Source organism: Lygodium microphyllum, chromosome 1 (genome assembly GCF_053477565.2).
Source record: "Lygodium microphyllum isolate KBCC chromosome 1, Lygodium_microphyllum_v1.1.10, whole genome shotgun sequence".
NCBI lineage: Eukaryota > Viridiplantae > Streptophyta > Polypodiopsida > Schizaeales > Lygodiaceae > Lygodium > Lygodium microphyllum.
The window spans coordinates 181,057,785-181,081,667 of NC_141135.1; the positions used below are offsets into that span (position 1 = coordinate 181,057,785).

At 39.0% G+C, this 23,883-nt stretch overlaps 2 pseudogenes; both read left to right on the forward strand.

Moving 5' to 3' along the window:
• The first annotated feature begins 10,451 nt into the window (after positions 1 to 10,451).
• Positions 10,452 to 14,983, forward strand: LOC148042048 (uncharacterized; annotated as a pseudogene).
• Positions 14,984 to 21,940: 6,957 nt separating this feature from the next.
• On the forward strand, positions 21,941 to 23,654 carry LOC148042049 (uncharacterized; annotated as a pseudogene).
• The last annotated feature ends 229 nt before the right edge of the window (positions 23,655 to 23,883 follow it).

Below are 23,883 nucleotides of genomic sequence, written 5' to 3' on the forward strand. Positions count from 1 at the left end.
ATGTGATGTGGAGCTTGAACTAATTATTGGTCGTGTCTTGAGGGAAATCCGAGTAGTTGATACGGAGTCACTATGTGTGCTTTCAGGAAAACTAGTTTGGTCTTTACGAATCGATCTTTGTATAATGGATAATGGTGGCAATTTGATAGATGCGGCAAACATGGCTGCATTGGCAGCTTTGCTTTCTTTTCGTGTGCCTAATTATAGTCTGGGAGGTGGAGATGCATAAGAAATGGTTATCCATCCTCCTGAGATGCGAGAGCCTCTTCATCTGGCTGATCACTACGTGCCAGTCGCTATGAGATTGCCATTCCTTGGAGATGGAACCTTTGTGGATTTTGCAGATGATGGATCCTAGCTATAGAGAAGAGCTTATTATGAAGGGGAGGAAGGAAGTGACATAGAAGCCGGGACAGGGAAAGAAGAGTTCTGCAGACGATGAAGAACAAGGTGCTCAGAGGGATGACTCATCGCTTCTCCCCTTTCTTTCGCTGCTTGAATAAGTGATAAAGCTAAAGGACGAAGCTAAAGGAGAAACCAGCCTACTGGAATGAAGAAGAGAAACGATGGAGTTGAAGATGAAACGAAGGAAGGAGTTTGTTGATGTTGCAGAACAAGACGGCAAGTGATGATAAAGCCAGGATGGAACGGAAAGGAGAGAAGACACAATTGAAAAACGAGAAGGGATAAAGCTGAGAAAACGAAGTTGAAGGAAGCAACAACAATGGAGGGAGACCAGAAGGCTTCAACGAGCTGAAGTTAACAATGGCAGAGACAAAGAAAGGCGGAGCTGAAGTTAAGAAAGACGAAGACAAAGTTGAAAGCAACATCGAACTCTGACGATGAAGACAAAGAAGATGAACATCGAGGATGACAAAGCAATCCATTTCTGCAAGGGGTGGCGTTAACGTAACGCATGAAGTAAAAAGCCTTAAAGGCTATAAAGCATTCTGAGCTTTTGATCTCCTGAACGTTAAAGTTATGAAGTTTAAGTCATTAAAATTGCCTTAAGTTTGAAAGGCATAAAAAGCCTAAGGTTTTTTGGGAAAGCAAAAGCATATCCAACGTGAGTAAGAATGTAAAAAAACTATAAAAAGAGAGGAGAGTAGAGAGTTAGGGGCCCTTTCCTTAGAATCATATTGTCATCTTGTGAGAGATGTGAGAGGAGGGTCGCATGCGAGAGGATACTTGTGGACGTTGTCGTTGTGTTAGGGGTTGAAGGTCTACCACCGGGGCTTAGAGCAGAAGAAGAGTGTTGGATTCAAGGTTTGGAGAAGGGAAAAATAATGGAGTTTGACAAGATTCTGGTTTTAGAAATGACTTAGTTGAAGAATAAGATATCAAGATTTTTCTGTGTTTTTAGCATACATGAATGGAATGAATGCCTTAAACTTGATTAGATCAAATACATTTGGGAAAAATAAGCCATTACATAAAGGATATTCTCAGATTTTAATCCAAATGCATATACCAAATGCAAGCTCAAAGGGCTTCTATCTCATGTACATAGACGGATTACAACTCCAAGAAACAAGTATTTTGATGGTAGACTCAAGTACAATCAAGACATAGATCAATAGTACATGAAATGCATTGATGGAGCATAAATTTAACTTCAACCCTGTTTTAAAACAGAAATTTCCAGCCCATAATCAAGCTCAAAAAGTGTACATAAACTCAAGAATAAGCTCCTCTAATCATGAATGAGTAAAGCCCTGATGATAAGAGGTCAATTTCTTCTATTACACCCACATGGATTACTTGCTTGCTCTTCAAAATGGATAAGAATAGTGGGCTGCCCTGTTTATGACTGGTTTTTTCAGCCCATAACAGCCCATACACCTTCAAAATCCTCCCTCTTTGCTTGCCCCAAAGTCACTCAAGTACTTGGGTACAAGTCGGGCTTCATTGGACCATGAATAAGGTGAATAAAATGAGAGAAGATGTACATAAGAGCAGGCTGAATACTTTTCTCTCAGATTTCTCCCTTTTATAGACTGTTATACCATTCATTTTTGTCAGACCAAATGGACGGGTAAGAGGAGCTCTCACCTTTCTTGTTTGTATCTTCATCTTTAGCTCCAGTTTGCTTTCAGTTTGCATGCTCCAAAGCATGCACCATAGCTCACAGTCTTCTCCAGTTGTTGCAGGTATGCAAGCCCACATTTTGCACTGAAAAATGCGGGCTGCATCCTGCTCAGCTCCCACTTCACTTTTTGACCTACTTAGGTCATTGACAGGTCACTTAAGTTGATTACTCTAGGTCCCCCATGAACCTAGTGGACTTTTGACATTTTTCTTGAGTTCTAACCATATTTTCCACTTGAATCAATGTGATTTATCCTGCAGACTGTCAATTACTTCTAGCTAATCAAGTTATAGGTTCCCATAGACTTAATTTTTTATCAATAAACGTGGTACAACTAAAAATTGTATGACAAATACAAATGAACTTATGTAACTAAGTGATATTTAAGTTGGTTGTTGGGTAATAATGGCTGAGTTATGTATGAAAATTCCTCATATAAATCGTAGTAAAGTTCTTCTGTGTTCATAAGAATCCCATGATTTATATTATGAACAATAAACTCTTTGACATCGTGCTATTGTCAAAGTGGAAGAAGTTAAACTTTGTGGTGTCAAGCCTTTGCTCAAGGCTGTTAAGGTATGAGAATATAGTTCACTTGGTTTGTTGTCGAAATTTTGATACTTTCATTGTGAGTTATCTTGTGTGGTTCATGGTGTTTTGTCAAATATTTTGATTTTTCAAGTTGTATTGTGCATTCGACAGAGTCAATTACCCCAACCTGCACTCCTTAACATCTCGTTATCAGGTTGTGAGTGAGGCTTGTTCTCGATCACCGCTCACGTAACATCTCTTTTTTGGTGTCCCCACTGAGGAGTGCCAAAATTTTTAACTTTGTTCGTGATTTGTGGATTGATTTCTTGTTTATAATCGTTTTTGTAGATGGCTAGTTCTTTTCCTGAATTTTATGGTAAAAAGGGAGAGGATCCTCAGCGATTCCTCGAAAAACTGGAGCTTGGATGTATTATCCAGCGAATAAATGACTCAACTCTGAAACTCCAAATTCTGAAATTTCAATTGTTAGATGAAGGTCGTAATTGGTTTGAAGATTATGAAAATACCCTTAGATTAAGAAATCCTCCTGTTCCTATGGAATATGAAGCAACTAAACAGGCGTTCCTTGACCGTTTTAAAGAAACTGAGACTTCCTATGACCTTTGGAGAAAAATAGAAACTTGCCAAAAGAGAGAAGACCAGACCATAGAATTTTTTGCCATAGAGTACGATAGACTTTGGGATCATTGGAATGTATCTTTAGGATCAGGAGAGAGAACCTCGAAAATGTTGAAATTAAAATTTTCATTGAAAAATTGTAGAGAGAGGTGAGGACAAAATTGGAAATCAAAGAACCCAGTACTTTTGATGAAGCTGTAATGATTGCTCTAGAAAAAGAGAGAAAATTTTAAAAATTTTAAAAAAGAGAGTCATTTAGAACAGCTATAGACAATAGAGACCAAACTTGGCAAAGGGATGAACAGAATTATCAAGTTTTAGAAAGACAAAATGCTCAGCTAGCACCAGAAGTTGAAGATCAATTATCTGGACAAATGCAAAACAACTAGGAGCTTTGAGAGGTGGATCCTTAGGGAGAGGTAATGGAGGACTAATGGGACAATCTAATCAAGAAAATTTGAGAGGTGGAAGAGGAGGAAATGGTAGGGGATATTTTCGTAGACCAATGGTAACTTGTTATTCATGTGGAGAGATAGGTCATATAAGTACAAACTATCCATATCCACCTAGAGCAAGTGGGGATATGTATCCTTTACCTCAAAATTTTCCTAACAGACAGAATGATTTTGGGATAGAAATAAAAAATGATTCTATTTCTCAAGAATCTAAGTTAAATGAAGAAGAGAAAGGAAAAAGTGCCATAAATTGTATTCTTTTAGAAAATTTAAAAAAAGAAAATAGAACTGTTGATGTTATGCCTGCAATTAAAAGAAGAAGAGATGCTGAGAGAGATGAACCTGAAACTAGTAAGGCTGGTGAGGAAAGACGGAGAAAAACAAAGAGAGGAGAGAATAAAGAGAATAAAGAAGAAAATAGATCGAGAGCGCCTAGAAAACATTATCATGATACTGATATTCCTTTGGGAGAAGGAGAATGTGACTATGATCTAAAGAAAGATATGATGGGTAGGAAAGCTGATATATCTTTTGCTCAGTTGATGGAGTTGTGCCCTAGTATGAGAGGACAATGGAAGAAATTAGTAAATCCAATAGGGAGAGAAAGAAAAAAAGGTATTGTAAGAGTTTTGAGTGTAGAAGAGTTACCGGATATTTATATTGTAGTTGATGCTTGGTACCAAAATCAAAATATAGGAGAGGCATACATAGATGGAGGAGCACAAGTCAGTGTGATTACCCAAGCATGTGTAGAACAGTTTGGCCTTCGAATAGTGGCAGGATCCGGTTTTCGAATTAGGCTTGCAAATCATGCTAAAGTGAAATGCATTGGAATAATTCAAAATCTTGAAGTCAAGGTTTATGGAATTGCTATGAAAATTACTTGACATGTTATGCCAGCAGGATTAGGAGCATTTTCGCTTATCCTAGGTAGACCTTGGATTAGGAAAGCAGGAGCGATACAAGATTGGGGAAAAGGAACTCTAACAATTTATGACCATAGAGGAGTAGCAAAGAAGAAAATGATATTACGGAAGAAGAAGATGAAACTGAGGAGGGAAGTTCAGAAAGTGATTCAGATCCAGAAATTTCATCTATAATAATTGAAAAAATAATAATAATAATAAGGAAATATCCATAGAAAACAGAGTGAGGTCAATAACTCATATAGAATCATCAATAGTTTCAAGGGTATCAAGAAACAAAAAAAGTCCTAATTTAAATCTTCCTGCTAAAGAAAAAGGACTTTTGTTCCTGTTAACGGATGAAGAATCCACTTGAAAAGAAGAACATTCACAAAAAGTTCAAAATATAAATGTTAAAACCAAAGGAAATAAAAAAGATGGGTTTTTTAAAGATGATGAAGAAGGGAAACTAGAGGAATCAGAAAAATTAATGGAACTACCTCAAGTTTCAACAAAAAAAAGAGAGTTTCTAGAAAAAATGTTAAGTCAAGATTTGACAGATGGAGAAAGAAAACAATATCATTCACTCATAAATAAATATCCCAACCTTTTTGTAACCTCATACTTAGAAATCAGAGGAATGAAAGGGGAAGGGCTAAAAATAGAACTGAAAGAAGATGCCAAGCCAGTATGTCAAAAGTTAAAACCCCTGACTTCAGAACAAATATCAGTCTTGAAAGAAGAAGTAGATAAATTGTTGCAAGCAATATTTATTTATCCTGTAGAAGATTCAGAATGGGTAAGCACAATAGTTATAGCATCAAAGAAAATGCGAGGTTGGAGAATTTGTGTTAATTATAAGCCTCGAAATGCCTTCACAAAAAGGGATCATTATCTGCTTCCATCGTAGAAGAAATCTTAGATTCAGTTGCAAGTTTTGAAAGGAATAGTGTTTGTGATGGATATTCTGGATATTTTCAATTGCCCATTGCTCTTGAAGATCAAAAGAAAACAACTTTCATAACACCATGGGGTTGTTTTTGCTATAGAGTTTTACCTTTTGGACTTAAGAATGGACCAGCCTGGTATCAAGGGAGGATAAATAGAGTGTTAGCCCCTTACCTAGGGAAGCTTGTTAGAGATTTCATCGATGATATTTGTGTTCATAGTACAAGATTAGAACATTGTGAAAAACTTGGGAAAGTATTTGAAAGATTGGATACTTATGGTTGTCAGCTAAATAAAAAAAAATGCAAAATAGCCCAACCAAAAGTGAAACTTCTTGGTCATGTAGTTTCAGAAAATGGAATAGAACCTGATCCTGAAAAAGTAGAAGCCCTAGTAACCTTAGTATCACCTGCTGCAAATACCAAAGAACTTATGACATTCATTCATAAGGTAAGATATCTATCAAGATTCATTCCTTTGGCATCTCAGTTACTCTATCCGTTATAGATGGTAGCCATGAAGGATCCTTTAGAGTGGACTAAAGAGGCTAAAGAAGTGTTTCAACAAGTGAAGGAAACTGTGAGTCATGCATCATCAATTCAAGCACATGATTGGGAAGATGAATTTTTTCTAAATCCTTCAGTTGGGGAAGACACTATTGGAGCAATTCTAATGCAACAAGGAAGGAATTCTAGATATATGAGACCTATCTATTTCGCAAGTCGAGTGAAGTTGCAAATAGAAAAAACATATACAGAAATAGAACTGGTAATGTTAAGTGTAATATTTGCTTGTAGAAAGTTTAGGAGATATCTACTACCAAAATCCTTTACTATTTTAACAAGCTCTACTCTATTGCCACAGTTGGTGAATAACTCAAAACTTATCAAGAACAGTTGTAAAATGGACTGTTGAACTACAAGAATTTCAATATAAATTCCAAGTTGAGGATTCAACTAGGGCTACAATAGCAGACCTTTTAACCTATAAAGGAAGCTCTTTTTTACTAAAAGGAAAATTTGGAGAAAAAGAAGAAGAAAAACCGAAAATAGAAAACTCATTCTTGATGTATTTTGATGGATCATATCGTAAGGAACACCAAACATCTTTAGGAGGAATAGTAGTTTATGATCCTCAAGAAAAGTTAATAAAAAAAGAAATAGTTAAACTTGAGGCAACAAGTAACAACGAAGCTAAGTATGCAACCTTAGAAGCAGCCATCATGCTTTGTCAAAGAATGGGAATTCGAAGGTTGAGAATTAGAGGTGATGCTTTACTATTAGTAAAGCAAATACTCGGAGTTTGGCAAATCAAAAATCCCAAATTGAAGAGGTTGTGTAATAGAATTCGAAGAGATTTAAAACAGTTTGAAGCCTCGAGTTTGAAACATATTTTCAAGGAAGAAAATCAGGAAGCTCACAATGCAGCCCAATTAGCAATTTGTCAAGTATTTGTAATGAAAGCATATCTTCCTCTTTATAGGGGAAGAGAAGCTCTTGACTTGGAAGAATAATTTTTATTAATAGGGAAAGTACCTTCTAGTATTCAAAAAAACAAAAAATATGGGTTTTTAAGAAGAGTTGGAAGATATAAAATGGTGAACGATGTCCTTTATGCTAAAGGAGTGGATTTAATTTTAAGAAGAGTGCCCTAGAAAGAAGAAATATATCACATTCTAGAAACAAATCATGAGGGGGCATGTGGGGGACATTATTCTTACAAAATAACTTTACAAAATATTTTAACTGAAGGATATATGTGGCCAAGTGTTTAAAAAGATGTTAATCATTGGTGCAAATCCTGTCATGAATGTCAAATAATGAGTAAGAGAATATTAAAACTTGAAACAAGAAAAACAATTCTTGCATATGACATTTTTGAAAAATGTGGAATTGATGCAATTGGTCCATTACCACATACTTCACGAGGAAAAATATATATTTTGACTACAATTGATTATCTTTCTCGATGGGCAGAAGCTAAGGTTGTAAAAAACATCAGAGCCATAGATGTGGGAAAATTTATCTATCAAGATATATGCTATAAATTTGGAACACCTTTAGAGATTTTTTCAGATAGAGGACCAGGTTTTAAGGGAGAATTAATAGACTATCTTTGTGAGAAAATGAAAATAACAAAAAGATTTGCTTCACCATACTATCCTCAATGTAATGGTCTCAACGAGCGATTCAACGGGGAGTTAATAAGAATGCTGTCTAAAATGACAAAAGATCGTCCCCAAACATGGGATATTGAATTGCCAAGTGCTTTGTGGGCTTATCAATTAGCAAGAAAAGAAAGTATAGGCTATTCTTCCTTTAAACTGGTTTATGGAAAGGAAGCCTTACTACTTACAGAGGTAGAAATACCAGCTTAAGGATGTTTGAAAAGTTGACTGAAGGAGAGGAAAAAAATTATTTCACAGAAAGGTTGATACAGTTACAAGAAGCACAATTAAACAGACAGGAAGTGTGTGATCAATATGAGAGAAGTCAAGAAATTTTTTTACAAGAGATTAATAAAAAATTTAAAAAATGATTTATTTTTGAGATACAATAGTAAATTGGATCATACTTTTCAAAAAAAAATCCAAACAAAGTGGGAAGGACCATTCAGGGTTTTTGAAGTTTTTAAAAATAGAACTTTTGTGTTAGAAAATTTGGATGGAAAGGGACATAAGCAAAGGATAAATGGATATAGATTAAAGAAGTACATATCAAGGTTAATGACAATACAAATAGAGGAGTGGTCAAAACGACAATTTCAACAAAAGAATGAGGAAACTGAATGGATGCTAGATGTTGCATTGTTTTATGAAAACAACTGTTGCACATGAATGTTTGCAGACTAGGGGAAGGGCTAAATATGTCAAGTGTTATTTTGAAATTGAACACCCCTAGTCTAACTGTAGTTAGGATTGATTTTTGCTAGCTTAGTTATTTGCGTGACAGTTTGTTTTGTTATTTCGTAGATGGATTTATTGTGTTTGTTTAGCTTAGAATTTATTTGTGTCATTTTGTTTAATTTGATGAGTGTGAAACTTGATAGCCTTGGTCAAGTTTGGTATTTTTTTTTAACAGGATGAAGCTTGTGTTTGTCAATAGCTACTGAACATTGAGGAACAAGGTATGTTTTCTTGTCGAGACTCTTGCACATCACAGGGATTATGGGTTCACGAGCACTTCACGTTGCACTTGTTGATGCACTACACTCGGGGGTCGTCTCCTGTTTTTATAAAAAACTTCCATGCCATGGGTTGGGATTATACACGATTTGTACCATAATTGAGCATTAGCACTGCATGAGGTCCACTGCAACTATATGCAGTAAATCTTAGATACATGCGCACATGAGAGAGCACCTATCATTGAGCACGCACAATTCTTGCACACACCATTTGGGATGTTCATCACAAAGCTCGGAACCTCTCGTTGAGAGTGTAAGGTGGTTGGGAGAGTTTGACGCTCATGAAGGATGCCATCAATTGTGAGAAGGGTTGTTCATATTTGGTCAACATCTTGAGGACCATAATTTTCTAGTGTGATTGTGAGATTTTGGATGGGTGGAGTGGAGTATGTCATATCTTTTTGATGAGAGTTGAGAGGTGAGGATAAGGAATTTTTAATTAATTAAGGAATTTTGTTTGCATCTTGCATGATGTACAATCACATCTAGATAGGCTAGGCACAATTCTTCAATGCATACATTATTTTGTGTGTAGCATGGATTGATTGGTTGCATACCACAATCTAACTTTGCATATTTTTCAAATCATGAATGACTGGGCACAAAGTTCATTTCAAAGAGCATATTTTGATGTTAGGACACATTACATTGAGAAGAAATAGGTATATGCTCAAGGGATGCTGGAAAAATATACAAGAAATATGAAGTTGGAAGGTGTTAAAGATCTTGTAGTTGAGCTTGATATATGTCCAATCTACTTCTTGTTCTATCCAAGATTCTTGAAATGAGGACTCAAAAGTCCAATGGAGCAGAAGCATAATCCAAGAAAGCAAAGCAATCTACTAACATAGATGATGATTCTGAAGCAAAGTCTAAAACAAAGGATGATAAAGAAAAAGATCTTGCAACCTTAAGGATAAAGGAGGTCCAATTGAAAGATATGGAAAGGACGATCGTTGAAGTTAAACAGAAGGCACTCATAAGTCTTACATGAAACTGCAGAACTCCGGGATTCCCTATTTGTAGCCTCTCGACTATCATGCAGAGATGATCAAGTGCGATACACACATGCTTAAGGTCAAGAACATGTTGCTCCTTCAACAAACGTAGAAAGAAGAAACAAAAGAGGACCCTGAACGAAGGATGAAGGGTGGAGGCTTCGTCAAGATTTTGCAGGGCAAGCCAGAGGAAGTGATGATGACACGTAGAAGGTGAAGGAGAGGACGGAGCCATGATGAAGATGATGAAGTGGTGGCTCTTCAGTAGACAAAACGGAAGATGAAGCTGAAGCCCATGAGCAGAGGACATGGACAAGGCTGCAACGAGTGGAAGACGAAGACGAAGCAAATGGACATGAAGAAAAAGATGATCGAAGACAAGAAGGCTGAGAAGCAGTTGAAAATTTGGATGAAAGAAGCCAACTCAGTTCAAGGAGCTCGACATAGAGTATTTTTGCTCCGACGGGAGGGCATTCTTAATGTGTACACAGAGTTTTCGCCCATGGATGATCTTGCTTCTAAAAATGGATGACCTGGAGAAAGTGCTGTGGAGCTTGGACAAATTATTGATCGTGTCTTGAGGGAAAGCCGGGTAGTTGATACAGAGTCACTGTGTGTGCTTGCAGGAAAAGCAGTTTGGTCTTTACGAATCGATATTTGTATACTCGATAATGGTGACAATTTGATAGATGCGGCCAACATGGCTACATTGGATGCTTTGCTTTCTTTTCGTGTGCCTGATTACAGTCGGGGAGGTGTAGATGCACAGGAAATGGTTATCCATCCTCCTGAGATGCAGGAGCCTCTTCGTCTGACTAATCACTACTTGCCAGTCGTTACGACATTTGCGTTCCTTGGAGATGGAACCTTTGTGGATTTTTCAGGTGATGGATCCCAGCTATAGAGAAGAGCTTATTTACGAAGGGGAGGAAGGAAGTGACATAGACAGACGATGAAGGACAAGGTGCTAAGAGGGATGACTCATCGCTTCTCCCCTTTCTCTCGTGGCTCGAATAAGTGATAAAGCGAAAGGACAAAGCTAAAGGAGGAACCGACCTACTAGAATGAAGAAGAGAAACGATGGAGTTGAAGATGAAATGAAGGAAGGAGTTCGTTGACGCTGCAGAACAAGACAGCAAGTGATAACGAAGCCAGGATGGAACGGAAAGGAGAGAAGACGTAGTTGGAAAACGAGAAGGGATAAAGCTCAGAAGACGAAGTCGAAGGAAGCAACAACAATGGAGGGAGATCATAAGGCTTCAATGAGCTGAAGTTAACGACAGCAGAGACAAAGAAAGGCGGAGCTAAAGTTTAGAAAGACGAAGACAAAGTTGAAAGCACCATCGAACTCTGACGATGAAGATAAAGAAGATGAATAGCGAGGATGACAAAGCAGTCCGTTTCTACAGGGGGTGGGGTTAACGTAATGCAAGAAGTAAAAAGCCTTAAAGGCTATAAAGCTTTCTGAGCTTTTGATCTCCTAAACGTTAAAGTTATGAAGTTTAAGGCATTAAAATTGCCTTAATTTTGAAAGGCATAAGGTTTTTTGGGAAAGAAAAAGCAAATCCAACGTGAGTAAGAATGTAAAAAAACTATAAAAGGAGAGGAGAGTAGAGAGTTAGGGACCCTTCCCTTAGAATCATATTGTCATCTTGTGGGAGATGTGAGAGGAGGGTCACATGCAAGAGGATACTTGTGGACGTGCTATTGTCGAAGTGGAAGAAGTTAAACTTTGTGGTGTCAAGCCTCGGCTCAAGGCTGTTAAGGTATGAGAATATAGTTCACTTGGTTTGTTGTCGAAATTTTAATACTTTCATTGTGAGTTATCTTGTGTGGTTCGTGATGTTTTGTCAAATATTTTAATTTTTCAAGTTGTGTTGTGCATTTGACAGAGTCAATTACCCCAACCGGCACTCCTTAACATCTCGTTATCGGGTTGTGAGTGAGGCTTGTTCTTGATCACCGCTCGCGTAACAACGTGCATACACAATTTCGAAACCGCAAACATGGGATACATATTTACATTTACTTCAGTTTGCATATAATAGCACACCACATACAGCTATACAAAAAGCACCAGTTGAAATTATTTATGGATATAGATTGCCTACACCTGTTACATCATTGTCAAACAAATTCAAGCTACTAATGATATTGCTAGCATGCATGCTACTATTTTTGATGAAGTTAAAGATATGATTGCCAAAGCCCAGCAATCATACACAAAACAAGCTAGCAAAAAAAGAAAAGCTATGAGTTTCAAAGTTGATGATTATGTTTGGTTATGAATTGAAAAACAAAGATTATAAAGTGTTGACAAACACCCTGTTCTAAAATTAGCCCCTAGATTTTATGGACCTTTCAAGATCATTCACAGAATCAATGACAATGCATTTAAACTAGAATTACCACAACACTAGAAAATCCACAACACCTTTCATATCAATTTATTACGACCTTTTAGAGGACAATTACATGTACACCATGTATATGAAAACCCTCCTTTGCTAGAAAAAGAAACTGAAATCCTTGAGCCTGAAACTATTCTAGATACTGACTTTATGACCACTAGAACTGGCCGTAGATATTCTAGATATTTGGTTAAGTTTAAAAATCATCCTGTTGAAGAGGCCCAATGGATGCACGCTCAAGACCTAAGTGCTTTTCTCACACTGCTGGTTCCACATTGAGCTGATAGCAATTGAGGACAATTGCTATCCCACCCCAGGGGTACGATGCCAAGAGGCATATTCCACGGTGGATTCCGTAAGGTTTTGCGGTGGATTCCGTAAAATTTTATTGCCGGGGCTCATACACAACGTGGATTCCTTGTGCAAAAAGTCGATGGGGATGCTTGTCCTTTTCGGGCATCTTGTTAATTTCATGTGCAAGTGGGTGATTCCATAGCGGGTGATTCCACAAAATACATATTTAAATTAATAGACGTTTATGAGTTTAGAGTGCGCACTCGTAATAAATTAAGGTTAGGATTGAGTTCTAACCAATTTATTTATTTTGTAGTTAAAGACTGCTAGGTATTCACTTTTGTCGGTTTAATTTTATTATTTTCGAACAATTGTGAATGCTTCAGTTGATGTGTAGAGCAGGCAGCGGTGGCATAGGGAACCAGTGGAGGATAGCGTGTATTCAAATTATTATCATTTCTTATGGGCGCGCATCTTAGGCATGGCACCAATATTTTGACGCGCTTATTTGTTGAAGCGTTGTCGTACTGCTGCATATCCGAGAAGAGACAAGTGCTGTTTGGGAGTTAATCTGATATTTGTTACAAACAATTTAGAAGGAGAATGGGCTCTAGATCTCAATGAGTATGGTTTTCCCGAGCTTCTCAAGCTGTTTGCTTATGCTGAAGATACAAAAGGTGATGAGGTTTACACGGTCTATGCTGTGGATACAAAGATTGGTGAGTTTGTGGGAAAGCCTTTACATGGAGTCACTGAGTATATGGAATGGATTCACAATGAGACTCTTGCATATGTTACACAAGATGATCTCCATTGTCCTTTCAAGGTATGAAAAGCAAGGGCAGGCTTGAAGGGTTGTGCCATTACATTTACTTCTAAAAAGGACCGTTCTTTGTTGAAATTGATTGCTAAGAGGGCCGGTTGAGTAACAGAATATTGCCATCAAAGAAAATAATTGAATGGCATGAAAAGATCCAAGAGATGGAGAACTCTGTTCTGAAATTCTTCAAGAGGAAAGAATTGAAAGGGCAAAGAGGAAAGCTGAAATGGAAGCAAACAAGGCTCAAAATTTGATGGAATATGAATGTGAGATTTATGCAAGGCCTAACAGGACCTGGTTTTAAACCACGAAGGAAAAAAAAAGCAGATTGCCAATGCTGCAAAGGGTTTGGATATCATGGGTATTGCCACTGTGATAAATTTAGAGTGTCCCTCTAATATTACCACCTATGTGCACAGAGCGGATTTGGGGGGCGCAATGGCGAGCATCAAACTTCAAACTCATTCACATTACTGAAACTAATAACTGCTATAGAGAATAGGTGGAATCCTCTCTGTGAAGGGATATTGAGGCTGTGGGTTCCACATCACTCAGCAGGTTACAGGTTTCTTGCAGTATCCAGCTATGTCAGAATTCCATTCGAAGCACTTCTACACCATAAAATTGAAGGCACGATTCCATGCGAAGCACTTCTACACCATAAAATTGAAGGTAGGATTCCATGCTATGCACTTCTACAGCATAAAGTTGAAGGCAGGGAGCCTGTTCTGATGCCACAATTGAGGCTTTCACACCCCTGGTTGAATTTTGATACTGTTACTTCCTCAACCCGTTATTCAAGGGCTGCTTTTGACTCCATGTGGATGCGATCATGTTAAGCCCATCCACAATATCACATTCTCTATAAAAACTCTGCCCCAGGAGAAAAAGCAACGCAAACAGGTAGTAGAGAGGAGGCTTACGACCTGCTTTATATGTGGTTGATGGGAGCAATCAAGGGGGAGATGTTTTTGTGATCGAATTAAGGAGGCTTTTTGTCGCTTGTATCCTGCGGAGTTCTTGGATCACTTCCTTAACGATTCAGTCCGTCCCGACGGTCGTCCTTTTGGTTGAGCTCGAGCCACCTCTCTCACATTGGGTCCTTTATCAGCAGCAGCAGATGGCTCTACCATGGTCAAATTAGGAAATATGAAATCAAGTTGGAAGTCATGCCCTCTCCAGCAAATTCTCCAAACGAGGGCCACACAGTCATGGACTTCCAAATGCCACTAGTGTGCTCTCCCTCAGACCATCCTGGCAGGCCATTTGAAGAAGCTCTAGTGATCACAAAGCAAATTACAAATGCACTTTCAAGTTCCTTAATGGTAGATTTACAAGAGCTATGTATTGCACCAGGCAAGGTATCGTGGATGGCCTATTTGGATGTGTATTGTCTTGATTCTGATGGATCGGTGTTCGATGCTACTTTGTTTACATCAGCTTTGTAGCTCTTACACATTTGAAAACACCAGATGTTTATGTGACTGATGATGGCAAGGTACTCCCAGCTAGCCTGACATCATGAAAATTTAAGAATGGTAGATCAAATGAAAACCAGTGTGACTGAAAAGTGTAAAAGGCAAAAGATTGAAACTTGGGCGAGTTCCAGTGGCACTGACTTTAGCGCTGCACTCAAGACACATATTAGGTGACCCATCAGCTGAAGAAGAGTTTTATTTTGAAGACATTCTCTTGAAGAATGGATGACATATTTGATGCTCTTGTATTCTGATTTATAACTTGATGTGGTTTTCTTGAGAGGATTGATTCTCTTGATTGATCCATCTTGTCGCTCGTACTTGAACCAAATATTGTAATACACTTAAACCATGGCATCATATTCGTCTTGATTATTTGCTTCACTTGATCTTTCGTCTTGGAATTTCTCAAGGACCTCTGTGGTCGCGAATTTGCTTTTGAAAACCCTTCGACATATTTGGTGAACCCAACGTGAAAGCGTCACATTTAAAAAAAATTCAGGATGGGAGATAATTCAACATCAAGTTCAGCCTCTTCTACGATTCCTGCTTTGTCCTCTACTTCGACTCCATCATCGACTTCTGCTTCAAGTACTTCTATGGATGATTTGAAGCAGATTTTGTAGAATATGTCTATGTATATGCAACTTCAAATCAGCAGACACAATTGTATATGTAGTAGCAGCAGTAGTTAAATCAACAATAGTTGTCTTAGCAAAGGCAACTATATTTGGAGCAAGAGAATGCAATCAACGCACTAAGGCGATTGAAGCAGTTGAAAATGAAAAGAAGCTATTTGATGGCCGTAATGTATCGGCTTATTTGAAGATGTATGAGATTAATATGGGATTTTTTGGAGTACCAACAGGACTTATGAGTAAATATTTTCTTCGCCTTGTCAGACTTGCCTTGAGGGTAAAAGTGACTGATCTTTTCCTTCAAAATTTGCATTGGCAAGATTTTAAGAAGGCCCTGAAAGAGGAGTATTTTCTTGAGGACTTTGGGATGGCTACACGGCGGTCATTCCGAGAGTGGGTCTACATGCCAAACAAAGGTCTAGCTGCTTCAGAATTGATATGAGAATTTGAAGAGATGTATAGTCAGCTTGATGCCATTGAACAAAGAGCATTGGATATTAAGAAAGTTGAGCTTTTCTTGTAAGCTGCAGATCTTGCTATTCAGGAAGAATTAGGAGAGCTTCTTGAGGATCGCAGGAAGCCTATGGGTCTTAAAACAGATTGGCAAGACGCCCAGGATGCGGTCTCGACTTTGACCAAGAGGCGCATATGGAAGACCCGGCTACTACAAAATGGATCTATGACACCGACGCCGTCTTCTGCTCCTATGTCTGCTTCTAACCCTATCATTTCTTCTCTTCCTCAGCCAGTTACTTGGTCTATGCCCGTGCCTATTGTTTCTAATCCTCCTATTCCTCTTGTTCCAAGATCGATGCCGGCTCCTTCTGCTCCAAAATCATCCGCTCCTTTGGTTCCTTCCTCTCTTGATGATATAATCAAAGGCATAACAGATTTGACACTGGAGTCAGTTAAAGCAGAGTTGGTTGGAAAATTAAGAGAGCAGTTTGCTTCGACCGTGGCTACTATTTCTTCTAGTGCACCTAGGAGTGCTCCTAGTGCACCTAGGAGAGATCGAAGATGTATTTTGTGTGATAGTACGGACCATCGGCATTGCAGGGATTATGAATCTTTTCAAGATGCAAGAATGAAGAATTTGGAATTTTGGGGACAAGATGACAACATCTGGTTGACTGAAATAGGAGCTCGGCTTGCTACCAATTTTGGGAAAGGCGGAATGAAGAAATTAGTAGATGACATGGCTGCACGTACTTCTTATGTGGCAGCTAGAGGAGATGCTTCTGCATATGGAGTCCAGATTGAGAAAGGTTCAGAGAGTCGTTCAGCATTATGGACCTATGCTATGGAGACGGCAAACAAAGAGAAAATCCAGCAAACTGTTTTGACTAGTGCAGATTCTAGCATCAGATTTGAGACAAGTTGGGATTCGCCTGTTGATAGGTACACTATTTATGCCTACTTCGCTAAGTCTCAAGGAGCAGATGTACTTGTTGAGGAGAAGAGTAAGAGCGATGAAGAGAATCTAAATGCAACTAAAAAGACTAGAGGGGGTGAGTTTGTTACTCCACCTACTACAGGGTTGTCTTTGAGACCAGGGCTAGAACGACAAATGGAAGATGCTCAAAAGAAAGAAAAGAGGCAGGAGCCTAGACAGAGAAAGCAGCCAAGATTTGGATTAATGTTTGATATTGAAACATCTATGGACATGAAGAAAATCTTTAATGATAAGACACTTGGCAGTGAAGTGACTTTTACTATTTCTGAGGGCATCTCGAAAAAAGAGAGTTTCAAGATCAGTTCCAAGAAGTCCTGAAGAGGAAAAGACATACATTGCCTACTACTGATACACATGGAGTTTTGATTGGGGAGTTGGATGAGGATGAGGATGAGGTTATGCTCGAGAATGCTTATATTTTTTCGCAGACAGAGAAGAGGGTTCAGCCTATACATTATGATGAAACTGATAAGCCTATCTTGGTACTGCGCAGTCACTTTTCACAGAGTCATTGGGCTAGGGAAACTACAAAAACAATGGTAAAAATTGGAGAGAAACAGGTGCCTTGTCTTGCTTTGGTGGATCATGGTTTAGAGATTAATCTCATAGTTCGTGGAGTTTATGAAAGTAATAGATGGCCTATGGATATAGAGCATGGGTGGCTTATGAGAGCTGCCAACAACACTGCAGGTGATTCGTATGCTGCCTGTCCGAGTGTCAGGATTTCTATTGGAGATGTAGAGGAGGATTTCCATTTCTTTGTGCAGGACTGATTCTCTTACCCCATAATCCTAGGACAACCATTCATCATAGAGATGCACATGGAGACGAAAGTAATGGATAATTGATCTGCTTATGCACGAATTTGTAGTAAAGATGGTATGAGAGTAGTCCAGTTTATGACTGTGTGTCTAAATCATGCTAGAAATAGGGATACTCTTCGAGATGTGCTTTTGCCCATTGTGAGGGATTCCGGTTTTCATTAGGTACCACTGTTCCGCAAGACGACGGTGGTACAGAGCAGAGGAGATTGGAGTTCTCGCCTCCTGGCAGCAGTGTTTTCTCCTCCAATTTTTTTGGAATTTCAACAAACAGTTCAATGAGTTATCAGAAGATTTCTAAGTTACCTAGAGTTGCCAGGCAGTACATATGCAGGAAGGAGAAAGATTTAAAAAATGCACGTATTTTAGAGGATAATGAGCATATAGATGGGATGTATGATAGTATGGTTTGTGCAGATACGATGACAGAGATGGAAAATATGCTGAAAGCTAATATGCATAGTTGTCTCAGTAATGTATCAGTGCAGTCCCTGGACATGTTTCATGAAATTTCAGATTTTGTGTCACAGATAGAGTCAGAGACTGAGGTGACTCAGCAAAAAGTGTTGAGAGCTGAAGAAATTTAGCAAATAGAGTTTTCGGCTGATTATGATCAGCCTACAGAGACATAGAGGGCTGAAAACTTTCAGCCAACAGAGTTTACTGGTGAAATATTTTAGTATCCAGAGTTTAGGGTTGTTTCTATGCAGTCCATAGAGTAGAGGGCTGAGGATATTCAGCCACCACAAGAGGGCAGAATTGCTAATTTACAGCGTGATTTAAGTAATGTAGAGGATCATAATGAAGACAGGGTTGACACAAAATACAAGACTGTGGGTAAGAAGGTGAAGCCGGTAGTTGGACCGCTTCCACTTGACAGTGATCAGAAAATAGAGAGGGATGCCAAGCAACCAATTTTGAGGAATCCAGAGCATATAGGCCATAAATTTTCAGCAGAGACTCTTGCTGAATTAAAAATTGGAAATGGTGATTTCTTGCTACCCTCAGAGAAGTAGTGCTTTCAAGATATGCTTGAGTGACATGGAAGGGGGTTTGCTTTCTTCTCGCATGAGATTGGATGTGTGAATCCGAATATTGTTGCCCCTATGGTGATCTTTACTATTCCTCATATTCCATGGAACCTCCGACCTATTCTAGTGCCTAGGGCACACCTGCCAAAGCTAGTTGACTTGTTGAATGAGAAAATCAGGATGGGAATCCTAGAGCCATCATCTACACCATACTCAAATAGGTGGTTTACAGTTCCAAAGAAGAATGGTACTCTTCGATTTATACAGGATATACAGCCAGTAAAACAGAGTTACTATCAAGAATGTTGGTATAGGTCTAGTTGTGGATGAGTTTGCAGAAGCATTTGCTGGACGTGCCATCTATTCTTTAGGTGACTTGTATTTGGGATATGATCAGTTTCAGCTGGCCTTGGAAAGCAGGGACATGACCACTATGAGAACTCCTATTGGGCTTGTGAGGATGTGTACTTTGCCTCAAGGTGCCACTAATTCTATTGCGCATATGATGAATGCCATGCATAAGGTCCTTCGTGAGTACATACCTCAGCTTAACATGCCTTTCTTGGATGATGTGCCCATTAAGGGGTGTGCAGAAGAAGAGAAGAATGAGATTCTAAATGAGCAGGGATGCAGATACTTTGTGGCTGATCATATTGCAGCTTGTGAAAAGATTTCGGCCAGGTTAGAAGAAGTGAACTTAACACTATCAGGGCAGAAATCTATTTTTGGAGTAAATGAGGTCGTCATTGTTGGACATATGTGTGGGTATTATGGCAGGAAACCTTCACCTGAGAAGGTGTATGCTATAGGAAAGATTACAGAGTATTGTTCTGCCACTTCAGAGGTATGGAGATTCATTGGAGCCTGTGTGTTTTATATGATTTTGATACCCCATTTTGTACACATAGCAAATTGTTTATATCAATTGCTTCGAAAGGGGCAGAAATTTTATTGGGATGAGAGCCACACTAGAGCCATGCAGAAATTGAAGAAGTTATTGCAGGTTGCTCCTGCTCTCAAGAAAGCGGATTATAATCGTGGAAGGCCTATTGTATTAATAGTTGACACTAGTCGAATTGGCATAGGTTGGGGTGTGGGTCAAGATGATGCAGATGGAAACAGGTACGCTATTCGGTTTGGCATGAAAGTCCTAAACGAGAGATAGAGGAGGTATCCGCAAATCAAGAGGGAATTACTAGGAATTGTTACGGATCTCAAATGTGACAAGGAGTATTTTATTAGAGCCCCAGTTGTGGTAGAGAGAGATTGCTTGCCATTGATAAGTATGATTACGAGTTGCTCTACTTCGGATATAGCAATGCTGAGATGGATTGCATACATCAAGTCATTAAATCCAAAATTTAAACACATAGCAGGGAAGGATAATACAATGGTGGATATGTTGTCTAGAGCCAGATATGATGATGAGGAGACACTACTTGTAGAAGAGGATGATGCAAAAATTTCAGCCGCTATAGTTGATCATGTTTGCCATGTCTATGATATTGTGACTTTCATAGAAGAACTCTATGTTCGAGATTGGTTGCAAATTGGTAAGTACCTTAGTACACTAAGCAAAAGAGATGAATGGACAAATGAAGAGTTCAAGAAGATCAGAAGGAAAGCCTATGGTTATTTTCTCAAGGACGGATTTCTTTGGAAGCACCCAAAGAAAAGAGGTAGATTACCCTTGCGGGTTGTCTGCAATAAAGAGACCCAGTTTACAGGTGATGAGAGAGTTTCATGAGAGTCCTTGGGCTAGTCATAGTGGAGTGTGGGCTAGTTATGAGAAAATCAAGGAAAAATATTGGTGGAAAGGCATGTACAGAGATTTTTCTCGCTTTGTAGAGACTTGCAGAGACTATCAGATGTATTCCGTAGTGCATCATCGAGATGAGCTTCATCTGACCTATCTGCTATGCATTCATTATAAGTGGGTATTTGATTTGGTTACTATTCCTATGGGTCTATGGCATATAAGATATATTGTATTGGCTAGAGAGGATCTTACCAATCATGTTGAGGGCAGACCTTTGAGAACGAAGACCACTAGTGCAATGTGTAAGTTCTTATTGTAAGAAATTTTCTGCAGGTATGGCTATGTGGGTAAGATCACTATAGATCGCGGTGAATTAGATGCAGACAAAGCTAGGGAGTTTTTCTCTCAACTAGGAATCAAGTTGGCTCTAACTATAACATACAATCCAAAGGGAAATGGAAAGAGTGAAAGAGGGCATCCGCCGATATAGTGGAAGCATTAGCCAAAGCATGCAGAGGACGGATTGGAAAATGGCAGAGACTTCTATCATTTGCTTTGTGGGTTGATCGTATGACTCACAGTGTTACCAGAGGATATATGCCCACAGAGTTGATGTATTGTCAGAAACCGGTTATGCCAACTGAGACTTGTGCTTTGACTTGGTCAGTTTTACCTTGGCAGGAGGATTAGACGAGAGAGGAACTCTTAGCTCCTCGGATTCGGTAGTTGGAGAGAAGACCAAAGGATATTTAGCTAGCTATTGATAGGTTGAAGATTTCTAGACTTAGAAATAAGGACAGGTTTGATAGCAGGCATCGCTTATAGCCTAGAGCAATAGAAGAGGGAGACTGGGTATTAGTCTTTGATGGCAGCCTTGAAAATCAGCATACTGCACTTCGAAAGATGGTGAGAAGATGGTTTGGGCTGTACATAGTCAGACATGTCTTTGACAATGCAACATATGAGCTGACTGAATTGGATGGGATAGTGCTTAGAGTGCCCATTGCAGGAAAAAGAATCAAGATTTTTAAGAAAAGAGATGATGAGGATTATGCATTAGAAGAATATGCAAGAGAAGAGCAACGAGAAGAAACTCCAGTAGAAGAGACAGATGATATGATAGATAACCTTGCTGATATAGCAGAAATAGACAATGAAGAGATTAATCTGTTCGTGGATCTTAACAACAATGATCATGGGTAGTTGGCCCATCCAGAGGATGCACAGTATCAGAGGGGGTGGATGTCCTACTACTGTGTATCCGAGAAGAGACAAATGTTGTTTGGGAGTGAATCTGATATTTGTTACAAATAATTTAGAAGGAGAATGGGCTCTAGATCTGCAATGAGTATGGTTTTCCCGAGCTTCTCAAGTTGTTTGCTTATGTTGAAGATACAAAAGGTGATGAGGTTTACACGGTCTATACTGTGGATACAAAGACTGGTGAGTTTGTGGGAAAGCCTTTACATGGAGTCACTGAGTATATGGAATGGATTGACAATGAGACTCTTGCATATGTTACACACTATGATCTCCATCGTCCTTTCAAGGTATGAACAGCAAGGGCAGGCTTGGAGGGTTGTGCCATTACATTTACTTCTGAAAAGGATCGTTCTTTGTTGAAATTGATTGCTAAGAGGGCTGGATCAAAGTTGAGTAACAGAATATTGCCATCAAAGAAAATAATTGAATGGCATGAAAAGATCCAAGAGATGGAGAACTCTATTCGTGAAATTCTTCAAGAGGAAAGAATTGAAAGGACAATGAGGAAAGTTGAAATGGAAGCAAACAAGACTCAAAATTTGATGGAATATGAATCTGAGATTTACGCAAGGCCTAAAAGGACTTGGTTTTAAACCACGAAGGAAAAAAAAGCAGATTGCCAATGCTGCAAAGGGTTTGGATATCATGGGTGTTTCCACTATGATAAATTTAGAGTGTCCCTCTAATATTACCACCTATGTGTACAGAGCGGATTTGGGGGGCGCGATAGTGAGCATCAAACTTCAAACTCATTCACATTACTAAAAGTAATAACTGCTATAGAGAACAGGTGGAATGCTCTCTATGAAGGGCTATGGAGGCTACGGGTTCCACATCACTCAGCAGGTTATAGGTTTCTTGCAGTATCCAACTATGTCAGAATTCCATGCGAAGCACTTCTACACCATAAAATTGAAGGTAGGATTCCATGATATGCACTTCTACAGCATAAAGTTGAAGGCAGGGAGCCTGTTCTAATGCCACAATTGAGGCTTTCACACCCTTGGTTGAATTTTGATGCTGTTACTTCCTCAACCCATTGTTCAAGGGTTGCTTTTGACTCCCATGTGGATGCGATCATGTTAAGCCCATCCACAGTATCATGTTCTTTATAAAAACTCTGTCTGGGGAGAAAAAGCAACGCAAACAGGCAGTAGAGAGGAGGCTTACGACCTGCTTTGTATCCGGTTGATGGAAGCGATCAAGGGGGAGATGTTTTTGTGATTGAATTAAGGAGTCTTTTTGTCGTTTATATCCTGCAGAGTTCTTGGATCACTTCCTTAACGATTCAGTTCGTCGTGACGGTCGTCCTCTTGGTCAAGCTCGAGCCACCTCTCTCACATTGGGTCCTTTATCAATAGCACATGGCTCTACCATGGTCAAATTGGAAAATATGAAATCAAGTTGGAAGTCATGCCCTCCAGCAGATTCTCCAAACGAGGGCCGCATAGTCATGGACTTCCAAATGCCGCTAGTGTGCTCTCCCTCAGACCATCCTGGCAGGCCATTTGAAGAAGCTCTAGTGATCACAAAGCAAATTACAAATGCACTTTCAAGTTCCTTAATGGTAGATTTACAAGAGCTATGTATTGCACCAGGCAAGGCATTGTGGATGGCCTATTTGGATGTGTATTGTCTTGATTCTGATGCATCGGTGTTCGATGTTGCTTTGTCTGTGTCAGTTGCAGCTCTTGCACATTTGAAAATACCAGATGTTTCTATGTGACTGATGATGGCAAGGTACTCCCAGCTAGCATGACACCAAGAAAATTTCAGAATGGTAGATCAGATGAAAACCAGTGACTGAAAAGTGTAAAAGGCAAAAGATTGAAACTTGGGCGAGTTCCAATGGCATGGACTTTAGCACTGCACTCAAGACACATACTAGCTGACCCATCAACTGAAGAAGAGTCTATTTTGAAGACATTCTCTTGAAGACTAGATGACATATTTGATGCTCTTGTATTTTGATTTATAACTTGATGTGGTTTTCTTGAGAGGATTGATTCTCTTGATTGATCCATCTTGCCGCTTGTACTTGAATCAAAAATTGTAATACACTTAAACCATGGCTTCATATTCGTCTTGATTATTTGCTTCGCTTGATCTTCCATCTTGGAATTTCTCAAGGACCTCTGTGGTCGTGACTTTGCTTTCGAAAACC